Genomic DNA, 16,555 nt, shown 5'->3' with positions numbered 1-16,555 from the left:
TCTAAAAAGAAATAAAAGCTAGATTAATGAGCGAACATCCCAATAAAAATGGGTAAAAGATTTAAACAGATATTTCACCAAAAATGGGTGAAAATATATGGTTAACACATAAGGACATGAAAAGAGGCTCAACATCCTGAGTCATCAGGGAGAAGCAAATTAAAAATCACTGTGAGATGCCACCACCAACCATGAGAATGGCTAAAATTAAAGAGCGACCATACCAAGCTGTTGCACAGGATATGGAGCAATTGGAACGCTCATACACTGCTGGTGGAAATGTGAAATGGTACAACCCCAGTCAAATAGCTCCGCAGTTTCTTAAAAAGTTAAGCACATGCATACAGTATAATCCATCAACTTCACTCCTAGGTATTTACCCAAGAAAAATGAAAGTGTATAAGCATGTGTCCACACAAAGACCTTTATGCTAATATTCATAGCAACTTTATTCACAACTAAAAACATCCCAAATATCCATTAACAAGTGACTAGATAAACAAATTTGGTAAGTCCACGTAATGGAACACTACTCAGTAATAAAAAGGGATGAACTATTGATACATTCAACAACATGAATAAACCTCAAGACGATTATAATAATTACCCTGAGTGGAAAAAGCCAGACAAAAGAGATTTATAAAAAATTCTAGAAAATGCAAACTAATCTGTAAGTGAATAGAAAGCAGCTCCGTGGTTGCCTGGGAATGGCAGGGAGGCGAAGAAGAGGAGAGACTGATGGAAAGGAAAACTTGGGCCAGGCAGGAGGTGGGGATAATTGATGTTCATTGTCTTGATTGTGGTGATGATTTCACAGGTTCGTGTGTGTGTGTGTGTGTGTGTGTGTGTGTGTGTGTGTGTATACATGTATATGTCAAAACATATAAAGCAGTCAAAACAAAATTGTGTAAATCAAATATATGCAATTTATTGTATGTCAATATACACAACTATATTGACAATAAGCTATTTTTTAAATTGAGGTAAGACTGACATGTCATATTATATATAAAGGTATTTTTTAAAGGCAGAAAAAACCCTTGAGGTTGTTATTTCTTTCTTTAAACACTCTGTGTAGTTTGAAGCAGCCAGCACACTCCCCAGGTTTTATATTCCCTATTCTCATTGCAATGGCTTATCTCATCAGCAGCTCTGTCCTCCAAAGCCTTACCTTCATCCTAGGTGACCACAGGTGATAGGTACTGCCACAGAGTGATGTGGACTACCAGAATACTATCTCCTAATGTTAGTAGGATCACTATTGCCTTTGAATCCCACCAGATCAGATACCCAACCTGATTCTCCTTTCCTTGAGAGTCTATTGCTTGCCACCATCCTGTTATTAATCAGGTATCATCAGAAGATAGGGTTAATTACAGAGAACTGAATTCATTCCAACTAATTGAAGCAGAAAGGAATGTATTAAGAGATGCTGGGGACAAGTTCAAGGAGGAAGGTCTCAGCCATTTCTGCATATGGGAATTACCTCACTATGTGGGGAATGATTTAATTGTAGGCTAATCAGATCTACATTACAGAAGTACCTTTTTAATGGTATTTTCTTCTCAACACATCATAATTTCCCAAACCCTCCTCTTGTGAAATTTCTAGTAAAATTCAACTTAGAACCAGGGATGAGTGGCTTACTCCAGGGATAATTCCCTGGGGTAGGGAAAGGACACAGTAAACCTGGAACACCTTGTTGAGCTAGGAAGCAAAGATGCCCTCAAAGATTAATGAGGACATGTCAAAAGAACAGAGGACACTGCTCATCTATAAGGATGGTAAAACAAAACAACAAAAACCTGACAAGGTCCCAAGAAGTGGTTCCAGCCCACTCCAAGATGGCTCTGGGACCAGCCGTCTGCTGTGCAGAGAGACCTCTCACTGGGCAGCCCCTGGTTATGGAGTGAAGATACAGCATCTGCCTCCCTGGGAGACCTTTGAGGAAGCCAACGAAAGTGTCCCAGCAGAAATCAGGAGCCCTGGTTTCTAGTCCAGCTCCGCTGATAACCTGCCTTGTGCCTGCCCACGGGCAGGTGTTCTCCTCTTCTGAGCCTCTCTGTCCTGGTTTGCTCAATAAGGGGAGGGGGACCCTAAGTGTTTTCAAATTGAGTTCCCTGGAACTCTGTGACTCCTTGGATTGCCTTGGGACACTGCAAGGGGAACCAGGGTTGGGGGTGAGCTCCACCTAGAACAGCCCTGCTTTTATCTGTTTTATGTTTGGCAGATATAACTCAGTTGACAAACTCAGGATGTGCAGAAAATATCAACTCCTCTATTTTCTAAATTTCTAAATTAATTTCTGACTCCCATGGCCCATTCCCAGAAGCTGGATGAAATACTCACCTCAAATGTTCTTAGAGTTCTTCTCTCAGACGATGCCTTATTTCTGGGTCATGGGGGTCCACTAAGAAGCCACGTTTCTGTCCAGTGGTCTCTGTGGGTCCAGCTGTCCCTGCTGATCCTGTGCCACTCCTGGGACATGGGTGCCCTTTGGGAGCTGACCAGTGTCCCCTCTGCCTTTCTCTTCTACTGTTTTCTCTAGTCCACCCTCCAGCCTGGAAAACCCTTCCCAGCCTGGGGGAATTCCCTTTTGTGTTTCTTTAAGACATTCATTCAGTCTATGCCAGCTAGTCCCTGTTATGGATTGAACTGTGTCCACCCTAAAAAGATACATTGGAGTCCTAACCACCAGTACCTCAGAATGTGACCTTATTTGGAGATGAGGTCTTTACAGAGCTAGTCAAGTTACAATGAGGCCATTTGGGTGGGCCCTAATCCAACATGACTGGTGTCCTTAAGAGAAGAGGAAATCTGGACACAGGTAAGCACAGAGGGAGGACAGTGTGAAGACACAGAGAGAAGACAGCCATCTGCAAGCCAGGAAGAGAGGCCTGGAACAAAGAATTCCCTCACAGCCCTCAGAAAGAACCAGCACTGCTGACACCTTGATCTCAGACCTCCAGCCTCCGGAGCTGTGAGACGATACGTTTCTGTTGTTTAAGCCATTCAGTATCTTGCAGTATTTTGTTGCAGCCCTAGCAAACGAATGCAGATTCCCTCTCCCACTTTTCCCTCCCTTGCAAACCCTTTAAGTTCTCCTGGGTATTGCTCATTCTCCTAACATCTGCTTGAATGGGAGGAAAGGATAGGGGAAAAAACATAAGTAAATATTTCATGATTTCATTCAGCTGCACATACATAAAGAGCAAAGAACTGGAGGCTAAAAACAGCTTAAAAAAATCACTGGGCTGATGAGTTGATGACTGTTGTCACTGGGTGATGGGTCCACGGGGGCTTCATGGTAATATACCCTCTACTTTTGTGTACATTTGAAAATTTCCGTTATAAACCATTAAAAAGGGGAAGGAGAGAAAGAGAAAGAAAGCATCACTGCACATCGCTGGGCCAAAAGATGATGCTGCACTTGCATCTCTGGAGTTTCATCACGGTAGCATCTGTCCCTCTCCTCGTCCCAACCAGCCAGACTCTGCTGGCAGCACCAGGAGTTACCCCTCACCCCATCCCCAGCTTGAGCCCCTATTACCAGAGCCTGTGCCCAGCTTTTAGCACTGAGACTTCCTTCCCCAGCCAGGCTTCAACCCTGAAGCCTTTAGAGCTGAGCAGAGCAAGGGTGGCAGACAGACCCTCCTGGATCCCAAAGACCCACAAACCTCATCACTGCCTGGGCTGCCCCGCCGGCTCCTCTCTCTCCTCTCAGGAGTCGTTTCCCCTGCATCCAGTTGTCGCTGTTTATCATACCAAATTACTACCCAATATAACTAATGATCATTCAAATTATAATCTGAGGCACAGCTGCGGTGCCTCATGCCCAACACTCTCATCATCAAACGCTTTCCTTGAACCTCAGCTCTGGGTCAGAGTGAAAGAATCCATAGAAGTACTATTATTTGTGGCATTTTAAATAAGTTCACGGTATTGCTGATACCGAGGCCACATTACTCCTGGTACTATGGTTAAATAGCCAATAAACGGCAGCCCAATAATCCCCCACTTCCTCACGTCCCATTTCAGGAGCCACTCTTTATGTTTTCCCTTTTAATTCCCCTTCTAAACTCACTTCTTCCCTTAGAGCCCACTAATGCTAAAATTTCCACTGGCAAAATGAGAAGAGTAAAATGGGCTTTTCATGGGATTGATTTACTGAAATTTAGGAAGACTGTCCTTTTATTTTAGGATTATATTCTTCCTATCTTCTGGCCTTAAAATATCTTTGCTTCTGTGAAATGGCAATACCAGGGTACCACAATGTACCAGTCGGGGTTTAATTGCAGGTAGAGCAATTGCTCCAGCGATTTTAAGCAGAAAAGAATTTAACACAGGGATTTAGGACTTTATAAAATCATTGGAAGGGCTGGTGGAGCAGAGAGAGGTGGGGCTTCTGGGAGCACCTTTCCGAAGAACTGGCCTGCCAGGGGCTCGGCTGTCTCCGCCATGATCAGGAATCTGGGATGTAGGGAAGCCACTGGCCTCAGGAGATGCAAACGTCTTTGTCTCCGGGCTAACCAGGAGAAACAGCAAAAGCGCATGCTTGGCCATCCTCTGCCTTCCCGATCTCACGCCAGCACACCTGCCTGGCAGCTGGAGGGTCATGTGCGCACCTGGAGCTGTAAGGCCTGCTTCAAGGGGGGTGGGGCTGCTTGAACCAGTCTGCAGTTCTGTGGCTAAACCTCACATTTTACTGACGTGTGAAATCCAAAACCCCCAATGTGCAGGGGCGGTGGAAGGCGGGGTGGGTGTCGATCCTCTAGAGCAGCCCCATCAAGGACAGAAATTAAAGTACTTAGATTCATATTCAATATCCAGTAAACACAGGAAGAGTCATCTGTAGTCCTCACTACTCATCAAGTGGACGCAAATTAAAATCACAATTAGATCACGATTAAAATCACCGCTTCACACCAACCAGAATGACTGAAAAGGAAAAGCGTGACAACACCAAGTGAGCGCAAGGATGCAGAACGAGGAGAGCTCCCTGTTCACTGCTGGCGGAGGCACGCGTTCATACAACACGCCGGAAGAACTGTGGGGCGGCACCTACCAGAGCTGTAAGTGCAGATGCCCTCTGACCCAGTAATCCCACCCTAAATCCACCAAATAAGAAACCGGCGTGAGAACGGTCACAGCACCATTATTTTTAAGAGCCCCAAACTGAAGACAGCCCATCAGCAGGAGAACGAACACACAGGCTGGAGCACATTCACACAGTGGAACACTACGGAGCAACGAGAACCCACAACCCACAATCACATGCAGCAGCAGGGGTGAAAACCAGGCACGGCGTGGAGCCAAACAAGGCCGATACAAAACAGGGCATTCCGTGCGTTTCCATTTAAATAAAGCACAGAAGCAGCATCTTGGAAGTTAGCATAGTGGGTGTCCTTGCAGGTGGATAGGAACAGGAAGGGAACACGAAAAGGGGTTCTGGAGTGTTGGTCACATTTGGTTTCTTGATTGGGATTCTGGTTACCCACATGTGTTCACATTGTGAATTTTTGTTTTGCGGTATGCTTATGATCCACGCACCTTTAAATGTGTGTGTGTGTGTGTGTGTGTGTATACACAAAACAGTGAAATTTACAAAACAAAACAGACAAATTAGCTTTCAATCTTTCTCTTTCTCTAAGGACCCTCGCACCCTGATAGTAATAATGGTTCCATTTATGGGTTACCTACCATGTGCCAGACGCTGCATATGGCGCTGCCGATTCTCATGACCTCTGTGCCCGGTGGAAGGTCATTTCATGGATGGGGAACCAGAAATAAAGCGAAGATACGCAGCTTGTCCAAAGCCATCCAGTGGAGAAGTGGTTGAGCTATGAGTCAAACCCCTGACTACTGCATGTGCCCCTCCAGCCCAGCCCAGTGCGTTGCTTCTCACTTGGTCTCTCTTCCTGGTCTGCAGCCTGGCTGATTACATGGTCCTTAGCCGAGGGTTGGCTCTCTTCCTGTCCCCTCCCTTCTGCCTTTCCCGGAGCTCCAGGTTGGAAATGCGAGCAGCTGCCACCAACGCCAAGCACCCTAGAGGGCAACATGCTGCTCCTTGATGACAAGCCTCAGGGAGCCACCGACATTACTGTCGCCACACGCGGGTGGTCTAGCATTCCGGAACTTGTCCTTGCCCTTGTGCAAGCCTCTTCTGGGAGTGGTCTGGGCAGTGTCTGGGGGCTCTGCCAAGCCAGGGCTTACAGGACCAAGGCTGGATTTGCACCCAGCCCTCCGTGGTACCTGCTTTGCTTACCATCTCTGGGTCGAGGAGGCTGAGGGCCAGCAGTGGCCAGAGCCCCTGGATACTGTCAAACTTCGTGGCCTGGCTGGCTCTTAGGAGACGTTCCTGATGCCCGCAGGAGGTCCCTCCCACAGGCCTTGGGAGTGGCGTGAAGGGCGTGCTCCTCCTCCTTCCCTGCTTTCTCACTGGCGCCATCAGTGGTCAGTGCTGGTGTCTGTGCAGTGGAAGGAAGTGCCAGGTGCTGAGCTAGGCAGGCACTGAAGGGTCTGATGTGATGGGAAAGATGCAGCGTCCCTGCCCACAAGTAGCTTACGACCTCTGTGCCCCGTGGAAGCCTTGGTGGTGACAGCACCTAACACTGATGAAGCACTCACTATTTGCTGGCACCATTCTGATCTCTTTATAGGCACTGACCCACTGAGGCTGTAAAAGAATTCTGAGGCAGACACTCTGATTCCCATTTTATAGACGAGGGAACTGAGGCTCAGGAGCTGAAGTGACTGGGGCAGCAGACCCTCTCAGCTGGCCCGGTCTTCCCCTCCTCCTCATGTTCACAACCCTCATGTAATCTCCCACAATTTGAGCGTGGGCTGGACTTACTGCCTCCCTTCTAATGAAGAGAATAGGGTGTAAGTAATGAATGTCCCTTCTGAGATTGTTATAAATAGGCTGTGGCCTCCAACTCGGGCCCTCTCTCTCACTTCCTTGGATCATGTGCCCTGGGGGAAGCCCACTGCTTGGTGGTGAGGCAGTCCTGTGGAGAGGTCCACAGAGCCAACTTGGGAGCAGCTCCACCTTCTACCTCGAGGTGAGCCTTGAGATGATCGCAGCCTCAGGTTGTATCTTGGTGGCCACCTCCTGAGAGACCCCAAACCAGAACCACACAGGAAGCTGTTCTCACGTCCCTGACCCACAGAACTGTGAGACAGTAAATGTTTGTTGCTTTAAGCAGCCAGACGCTGGGGTGATCTGTCGTGTAGCGATGGATCACTAATCCACTTGCCCACACTCACGCCGACGGAGCTGGAATTGGAGCCCAGGTATGTCTGACTCCAAAGCCCACACTCTCAACCACTCCGGGTACCATTTCTCCTGAATCGTGGAAGGAACACATCAATGCTTGGACTGAACTGAGACTACCAAGAATTGACGATGAGGCTGAGAGCTGAGGAGCTAACCTCAGGCAAGATTCTGAGCCATTCTGTGCCTCAGTTTTCTGTTATATAAAATGGGGATGACAGTAACATTCAATTTCTTAGGGCTGTCATAAGGATTAAATGAGTTTATTCATGTGAAGCTCTTAGAAAATAGTGAACACTGAAAAAGAGTTAACCACCATTAGTGTTCAAGGAAATCACGTATGCAAATATTAAATGAAATAAAATGTGGCTCAGCTCATCTCCTCTGAAAAACCAGTGCTCTAGTTTACAAAATGGAGATACCATCATCATTTTTTGTGGTCAGGGTTAGGTGAACTAGCACTGGGCCTGGAACGCACTAGAAGTTTAATAAATGGCACCCTCAGTGTGATGACACTGACTCATGTTCTGAGGGTGGCACGTGGAGGAGGGGTGACCAGTAGTGCTGTTACAGCCCAGCCGCTCTGGATCCCACTCACCTGAGACACCTCACACTCCCCAGCTCTGGGGTCTGGGAGCCAGCTGAAGATGGAGTTCAGGGTGAGGACAGGCGCAGAGAGCATGTGGTCCATGGGAAATCCAAGAAGAAGCCGAGACCTCCCTCCTGGTCCTTGGGCATGTGTTCCCTTAGAGCACCGATCTGGCAGCTAATAGGCCCCTCAGTGCTCCAATTAGGGGATTATGTTAACAATCCCAAGAAGGAAATTGGTTCCATGAAAATTCCCAGGTGCCTGGGGCCGAAAGGCTAATGAGTCCCAGCACGAAGGACTCCACCATTTCTCATTCCTACTGGATCTTTCTTGCGATCACATGGTTTGTGCTCAAAATGCACCCCAAAAGAAATAAATATGTAAATAATCCAAAAAAGATGGGCCTGACTCTGAAGCCCTCTGTGGAAATGTTTGAGAAAATGTGATGACTATCTTTGTTCAAAGATTTGGAGATTTGTGAAACATGTTTGTGTAACTTTCGTTGCCAATTTCTTGCCGAGTTTTTTTGGCATATGGAAGCACCAGATACCATAAAGAAGAAAACACGAAGCACAGAGCCCCCAGATGATACTGGAGCATACTTTCTAACAAGGACAACTGCAGAGCACCCCAGCAGAGCAATGAGGTCTGACAATGCTGGCTGTGAACTCCAGGCAGGAGAGACTTGGGTTATGGTGCTGGCTGGGGTAGATCACATCCCATCTCTGGATTTTCTCATCCACAACATGTCAGGCTTGGCTCTAACACTGGTTTTCAAACTGGGTTCCTTGGAGCTCCCAGGGGTGCCCTGGGAGGGCTCCCATGTCCTATATCAATCAGGGCTGCTCCCCTTTTGTCAGCCTCACATTTTAGGATTCAGATTCTGATTTTTTTGGAAAAGGGCTTTTCCTGCTTAGGGAAAAAAAAAAAAAAAGACTTGAAAGTTGCTTTCTTTGATCATCTCTAAGCTCCTGTCTAGTTCTGCTATTGTTAGAGTCTATTTTCAAGAGGAGGGAAAGGCGGATAAAAGTGGCATTAGGAAACACAGGAGTCAGACCCAGAGAAGAACTTCCCTAATAGCTAAGAGCATAGATCACTGTCATGAGTAACTTGGGAGGAGAGTGGAGGAACTTTCATTTGCAGGGATCTTTGAGCAGAAGTGCTTGGATGCAGCGAGAAACTGTGCTCCCGGGGCTGGGGGTGGATGACATGACTCCTTGGCAGGAGGATTCCACGGCCCTGTGAAATTCCTACATGGGCTGAGCAATTCCTGGATGGGGAAAGGCCCTGCAGACCACAAGGCAAGGACTATTTTCCACATTTCTTCCCTTCCACCTGAGCTTACGTCTCCCAGCTTTGCAACCCAGGTCATGCATTCAACAAATATCTGAGAGTGCCTACTATGTACCAAACACAGGGTAAGCGCTGGGGATACAGCCAAGAAAGTGGCGAGAATCCCTGCCCTCTTGGAGCCTACATTCTAAAGGGCAGCACAGAACCTGACCTATAAATTGCAGTCATATAGTGACATCTGCACCAGGGCTCCAAGAAAGAAATACAGAGCAACAAGAGTGACTGCGGGGAACTGGGACCCAGGGGTTACTGGGGTGGGGCTTCCTTCAGGAGTGATGTTTGAGAGAAAACCAACCTGAAAGAGAGGTGAGAATTTACCAGGTAGAGAGGGAAGGAGGACCCCATCCCACAGACAGAGCCTCAGGGATGGCCTTTCCCTCTGATGCATGCCCGTGGTGAGTGTGGGTTTAGCTCATTTCCAAGTTCTGTGTTAATGAATTTGCTCCCTTGGTTGTCTCACTGTCTGGATTAGCTTCCCTGCCTGTCCTCTAACATGCTTTCGTGCTTCTCAAACCTAGGTGTGCACTTCTGAAAGCCAGGTTCTTGGGCCCTACCCCCCAAACCCCAAATCCGTGTTTAGTGAGGCAGAAACTGCCCCCAAACACACTTGAGTGGCACTGCCGGCTCAGGGCTCACCTCCCATCAGAGCCTCGTCGGACACCCACCTGTCAGAAAGACCTGGGTCTCCTGGCCCGGCTGGGAGGTCGGGCCCGAGCCCCTGCAATGCTGGGACTGAGTTTTGGGGGAGAACTTCCTGGAGAACAGAGGGGCCGCCATCGTGGTGGGGGGACATGCTGGGGATGTGGTGGGGGTGTATCATCTCCACCTCGGATACTTGTGAGGAAGGTTGGGGAAGGCAGTGGGGTTGCCTGAGTGCGGCTGTGTAGGGATCACGGCACAGGGAAGCTCCTCCAGGCAGATGGGGTTTTTCCTTTTCTCTGAGGAGTGGGGAGACTTCCAGTCCTGGCACCTAAACGACGCTCTGTGGTGTGGTGGAAAGGGCATCAGCCTGGGAGTCGGACCACCAGACAGAACTATCTTTCACTCTGTCACCTCAACAAAGTTATTTAACCTGTCTGAGTTTCAGTCTCCTTCTCAGTGAAATGAAAACCTCTCTTCTCCCAGGGTACGTCAAAGGCCTGATACACAGATACACTACTCTGGGAAAGGCAGTCCTTTTCTTAGCTAAACCCTCACCAGGGCTGGGCTGGAGCCCTCTGGGGAGGATGTCTGGCCTGGTGTTTCTCTTCCCTCTCCTCACAGTGTGCACCAGGCTGGGTCTGCAGAGAGAGAGCCTCCTGCCTTCCCATGGGAGCCTCTTGGGCTGCACCAGGCAGCCCTCAGGGGGGGAGGTGGCATTGCTTCCCTCCGCCTCAGGCCCCTCAGCTGTCCTGCAGGGAGGGAGAGCAGATGCCTGGCCAGGGTTCAGTCCTCCTACCCCCAGTATTTCTGTCTGCCTTTCACTGGCCCACAGATGTAGCCCTGTTGACCTGCGAGGTTCCCCTGAGGTGGGATGGCAGCAGGTAGGGGAGCTGGTCAGTTTTGCAGCCCTGTTTTCTAGCTGGAGCAATGTCTGGTCAAGGGAGCGAAGGGGAAGGATGTAGGGGAAGACTGCCCCCCGGGAAGGCCAACCCCGCAGGAGGAAGGCCTGCTGGTGTTCCAGCTTAGGGTCTGGGAGACCCCCAAGAAGGCTTTGAGGCCCAGCACCAGCAGCTTGAGGCTTGCTCTGTGACGTGCAGCTTCTCCCAAATAATGTGCCTCCTCGGCTGGAAACAGAGTTGGTGCTGCTGATTCCCACCACGTCAGGCCTCCCGGGGGCCCAGGAGAACAAGCTCACACATGGCGCCAGGTGGGCCTGGGTGAGGGCTCCACAAGGCTGTCCATCTCTGCCTTGTTCGTGGCTCCATCCTCAGCACCCAGCAGAAGGTCTGGCCTGGGAGAGCTGCTCACTGATATTTGTTGAATGAATGACAGGAGAAGAGAGGAGGGGCCACAATGCAGCAGTTTAAGAGCACGTGATATCGAGCAGAACAAACCTGGTTTCAAATCCTGGCTCTGAACTTAACAGCTGTGTGTCTTGGGCGAGTTCCCAGCCTGTCAGAGCCTCCTTCTCTTCGTCTGCGGATCTGTGACGGTAATGACAGCATCTACTTCATGGGGCCCCTGGAAGAGCAAGTGAGAGCAGGTCTGGAGGTGTCAGTGCAGACAGTGGCCGTAGTGCCCAGGGAATGTCGCAGAAGGAACCCAGGTGGGGGGGGGGTGGGGGAGGGGATCGAGAGTCTGGTGCTCCAAAGGGGCTTCCTCAATGGAGGCTGATGGGTTGTGGTTTAACCTCACTCAGGAGAGAGACTGCGTAGGGAAACTGTCACACGACATGAGAACACAGAGCAAGGCTGAAGGAGAGAAGAGCTTCGCAGTAAGAATGGATCCCAAGGGCGGCTGGACCCTACAGAGGTCTTGCGGTCCCTCAGGGTCTTCTGTCTCCTGGAAATGTCCGTGTCCCCGCTTTGCTGCACATCTTGCCTGGCTTTTTTCCCAGTGGCTTCCTGCCTCCTCCCAGCTCAGCTCTCTGGCTGGAACTGAGGAGCCATCAGCACTTCTATGGTGCTTGTCACTGTGCCTTGTGCTTGTCACAAGAGAGACAGAGAAGGACCAAGAGGACTGAGGAAGGCAGGGGAGGAACAGGAGGGCTAGTGACCAAGCTGCTGGCTGGAGCCAGGCATGGGGCGGGGATGGGATGGACCCCTTTGGAGTGAACTCAGGCACCCAGCAGAGCCTCTGAGTTTATCCTAGCCATCCCCCAACTCTAGAGCCAGATGACGCCTCCCACGGCCCAGGTAAGAAGAGGGGACTGAGGCTTGTAGAGGTCCCGTGCAGCATGCATGTAAAATGGGCACCAGTAGGGTTGCTGTGCTACACGAGAGTAAATGAGACCCTTAGCCCAGCCCAGCAAGGGCGCAGTACCAGACAGTGCTCAGCAGCAGAAGCAAGGGGGACTCTGGCCAGGGATCCACTTCCACCGTGGAGGCAAGGCCACATCCCATCCACCTTCTACAGTTGTGAAAGCAGACGTGGGCAGTGGGCCCTCACAATTTTTTTGTTTTGTTTTTGTGTTGGGGGTAGTGGAGACTTAGCAAACAGAGTTCAGCAGTATAATTAAGTGAAGCTCATAACAAAATGAATCTGCCACCTAATTATATACATACTGCTACTAAGCTACATGGTAATTAGTGGTAGATTGTAAACAGGCCACGAAAACAAAGGTAACTGATGTGCCTTTTACACACCCCCAGTGGTTACGGAGGGTCTCTTTTTGTCCAGTTAGCTTTCCAGGATACATCAAGGCTCCGGGCTGAGGGCTCACCTTGAAGCAGGTGACATTCCACTACACACGGTTGCTGACATTCACTAGTTGTGCCTCAGTTGTCCTCCTGGCCCAGGGCCTTCCTTCCATGCTTCCATCTCCCTCAGGAGCCACTAGTGTCCTCTCAAGCCAGGGGTCCTTGGCTGTGCATTCAACTACCCCTTAATTTCTGTTCTGACCTTCAGGCTGCCTTCCTCCTTTAATTCATCAGCGAGTATCTGTGCTCCACCCCCACATAGCAAGCTCTGGACCACATGCTGGAGAGACAAAGCTGAAGGAACCAGACTGTCAGGAGAAAACTGTGAAACCTTTGGGCTTATGATGGTGAGATACGTTTGTCCTAAGATGTCTCCACACACTTACTATTGCTCATGACCAATATATTTTCATACAACTCAAAAACAGTTATTTTTTTAAAAGAGATGAATAATATCTAGTTGTTTTTTTTAATCTAGTTTTTTTAAAGGGGTCAGTTAGCTGGTGGGGAACCATCCTCCCTCCTTCTCGGCACAAGGCCCTGGGATAAAGCTGGAGGGGTCTGCAGGGGCTGTGGAAGCACTGGTGTGGGCAGCGGCTCTTGTTCTGTGAGGGGAGAGGGGCTGAGCACAGCTCAGAGCAAATTTCACCGAGTGGCATCGGGAAGGCTGAGGAATGTTAGTAACAGCTAGCCTGTCTTGAGCACTCAGCATGTGCCGGGCACTGCTCTCAGAGCTGTGCGTGCACTAACCCACGTGATGTCACAGCACACCAAGGCAGGTCTACTGTTGTCCCATTTTACAGAGGAGGCAACTGGGTGCAGCGGGTTGAATGGTGTCCCCCAGAGAGATATGTCCAAGTACTAACCCCTAGTCCCTGTGAATGTGGCCTTATTTGGAAACAAGGTCTGCAAATTTAATTAAGGATTAAGATATTTTAAGAACTTAAAGTGGGATTACAATTTGTTCTGGAGATGAGATCATTTGGGATTTGGGGTGGGCTCCAAACCCAGTGACTGATTCCGCTGAGAGAAAGGAAAGGAGAGGGTGTTTGAGACACAGAGACATGGGAGCAGGCCATGTGAAGACGGAGGCAGAGGTTGGAGTTATGTGGCCATAAGCCCAAGGAAACTGGAGGCCCAGAAGCTAGAAGAGACCAGTGAGGATTCTCCCCTAGAGCCTCCAGAGGGAGCACAGCCCTGCCCAGGCTGATTTCAGCCTGTGCTGTAGCAAGCGCTCCTCTGGAAGGCCAGTGGCCTGGGTCACTGTAAATGGTCTCCCCCATCTCCCTTGCCCTCTTCAGCCCACAGCAAAAAAGGGTAAGCTGCCTCCCTTTACTGGGGTGGCCATCAGCTGACCCAGGGACCCTGGTCCCAGACTTGCTGTCTCCTGTGGAGTACGCTCAGCCCACCCGGCTTCGAGAGTGAGCAGGGCCTGGGGTGACGGTGCGGGGAGTCCTGCAGGCCGGCAGAGCCCCAAGTGGAGAGGCTGGGCTCCTGCTTTGGGAGAATGGGTCTGGTTGCTTTCCCCGCCAAGAGCAAACCTGGACGCCAGTCCTATCAGGGAGAAAGGAGACTCATTGGGCAGGCTGGTCTGACCCTAACGTCAAGAATCAGGAGGCTTCTGGACTACTCAGGGGCAGGCTGAGCCTTCTAGGGGTGTGGCAAGGGGTGTGGTTCTGAGGCTCCACCGTGTCCTCCTCCTCTACCCTGATTCTCAGAGAAGGCTGCAGCAAGACAGCTGGAAAGGGACTTTGGTGCCCTGGTGGGAGACAGAAGCAGCGACAGAGGCTTGGGGAACAAAGGATGGGGGAAGACAAGGTTTGGGGAGGCTTGTGCAACAGAAATCACACTGCTTGTCCCAGAGCCCCTCAGGGCTGGAGAACTAACGCAGGGACACACAGGGCTCAAGAAACCCCTGAGCAGCAGCCCAAGCTCCTGGGGAATGACCCCTTGGGAGTATAGAGCCCAGCTCAGGGCTCTGCAGGGTAAGGAGGATGGTCAGACTCCTGGGCAAGCAGAACCCAAGCCAATTTTTTCTCTTTTCTTTGTTTATACTCTCGGTCTACTGGCCCCAGCTCAGCATACCTTCCCCTCCCAGGGTAACTACTACACTTCTGCTGGGGTCCAAGCAAGAAGGCCATGTGGCTCCTCTGTGTCTGGTTCTGAAAATGTTCTTTCTGTGAGTGAGGGATGGATATCTGTGCCCCTGGGGGCTTGAAGGGACCCACCATTCTCCAGGAAGGGGACCCAGGCTGCAGGGGCAGAAGGAGGATTGAGTGAAATTCTTTTGGCTAGGACCGAGCAGGATGACAAAAATGGGGGAGGGAGACGTGGGGACTATGTCATTTTGTGGGCACCTGAGTGGCTTACTTTACGTCCTCTGTCACAGCAGAGGACAGAGGACTTCATTGCTGGGCCCTTACTTCCTCTGTGTGATGGAGGGATTGACTTGAGAATGAGAGGGGGCTGGTCTTTGCTTGCCTGTTGCTGGCGTTGCTTGGGCTGTGCCATCGTGTGGTGCTCACTGGTGACCAGCTCAGGAGCTGGGCTGGGCGGCTGCAGCTAGAGATGATTTCAGATGAGGGCTCAGCATGGAGCACCCTGCGGCCTTGGGGTGACAGGGAAAGCGCTATAATTAGTGCAGTCACGGAGAGTGCAGGTTCTGGAACGCCCTCTGGCTTTATGTACGGGCTCTGCCAACTCACCTGCCAGGTGACCTTGGCCAGTTACTTAACCTTTCTGTGCCTCAGTTTCATCATCTGTAAAGTGGGAGTCTAGCAGTAGTGACTTCATAGAACTGTTGGGAGAAATTCATGAGTTAATACATGTGAAATGACACAAACGGTGCTTGGTCCACAGTAAATGCTAAACAGTATTAACTACCTTTACTCTTACGGTCTCCCCTGCATTGGGGCCTGCATATGCGTGAGTCACTCTGCGTTTAGAGGCAGTGCCTCTGGGTTTCTGTATTCCTGGGTCCCCCGGCCACATTGTCATCACTAAAATACCATCAAAAGCCTACCATCAGGTAATGTTGCTTGAGGGCAGATGACATCCTGGGGAGACTTGGGGGTGCTGAGCATGGACCAAGCCCCTTCTGCTCAGACCTTTTTCTCTTGTCCTTGAGCCTCAGGTCAGCTTTCGTGATTTATGCTTACTTATACTCATTCCATACTGTCAGCCCTTAGTCCTGCACCTGTGGACTTGATATCATGAAAACCTGTCAGACATGTGGTTCCCCCTCTGCACTTGACTCAGTCGCCTGGTGTCAGGGCCACGGACTGCTGGGCGCTACCAGAGCTCAGCCCTCCTCATTGTTCAGAGGAGGACATTGGGACCTGTGGCAGGGAGGGCTGGGCTCTGTGATGCGGTCCTTTACAGAGTCCAGTGCTCTCTCACAGTGCTGGCACCTCCCAGTAGGAGCACGGACGGTTACCTTCACTCCTGGCCCTGGTCAGACCTCCACTGATGGTTTCCTTCAGACCATGGCTGAGCTCCAGCTGGAAGGTCCTGGGTGGATGTGCCTGTGGCCCTGGGCAGGCACCAGAGCTGGTCATTTGGAAGAAGGAGGGAAACCCATGGCCTGGGGCCCTGGCTTGTCCTGCTGGCCTAGCCTGCTGGGGTGGAGCCCAGCCGGGGCCTGACCAGCATCCTTCAACTGGATGAGACTTGTTATTTAAGGGAGTTCTTGCTCTCAAGGGCCAGAGGCTCTGCCACCTCTGGGCCCCTCTAGGGAGCAGACTGTGCACTTGGACTGCTTCCTGGGGCCACGAGGTGGGAAAGTGGCAGAGGTTCCTGCAGTGCCTGGAGAGGCAGCCTCAGCCTCTGCTCTCCATTGACTGAAGCAAACTCGAGGCCCTTCGACCATTTAATGAGCAAGGCCACAGCTCATTTAATTCTCCCGGCAACCCTGCAAACTAGGTATCATTTTGTCCCTATCTTATATGTAAGAGAGGCTCAGGGACGTGGTGAGGGTAGAAAATGGAGCAGGAATCAAAC

Source organism: Camelus dromedarius, chromosome 2 (assembly GCF_036321535.1).
Source record: "Camelus dromedarius isolate mCamDro1 chromosome 2, mCamDro1.pat, whole genome shotgun sequence".
Lineage (NCBI taxonomy): Eukaryota > Metazoa > Chordata > Mammalia > Artiodactyla > Camelidae > Camelus > Camelus dromedarius.
This window is presented reverse-complemented; position numbering follows the sequence as displayed.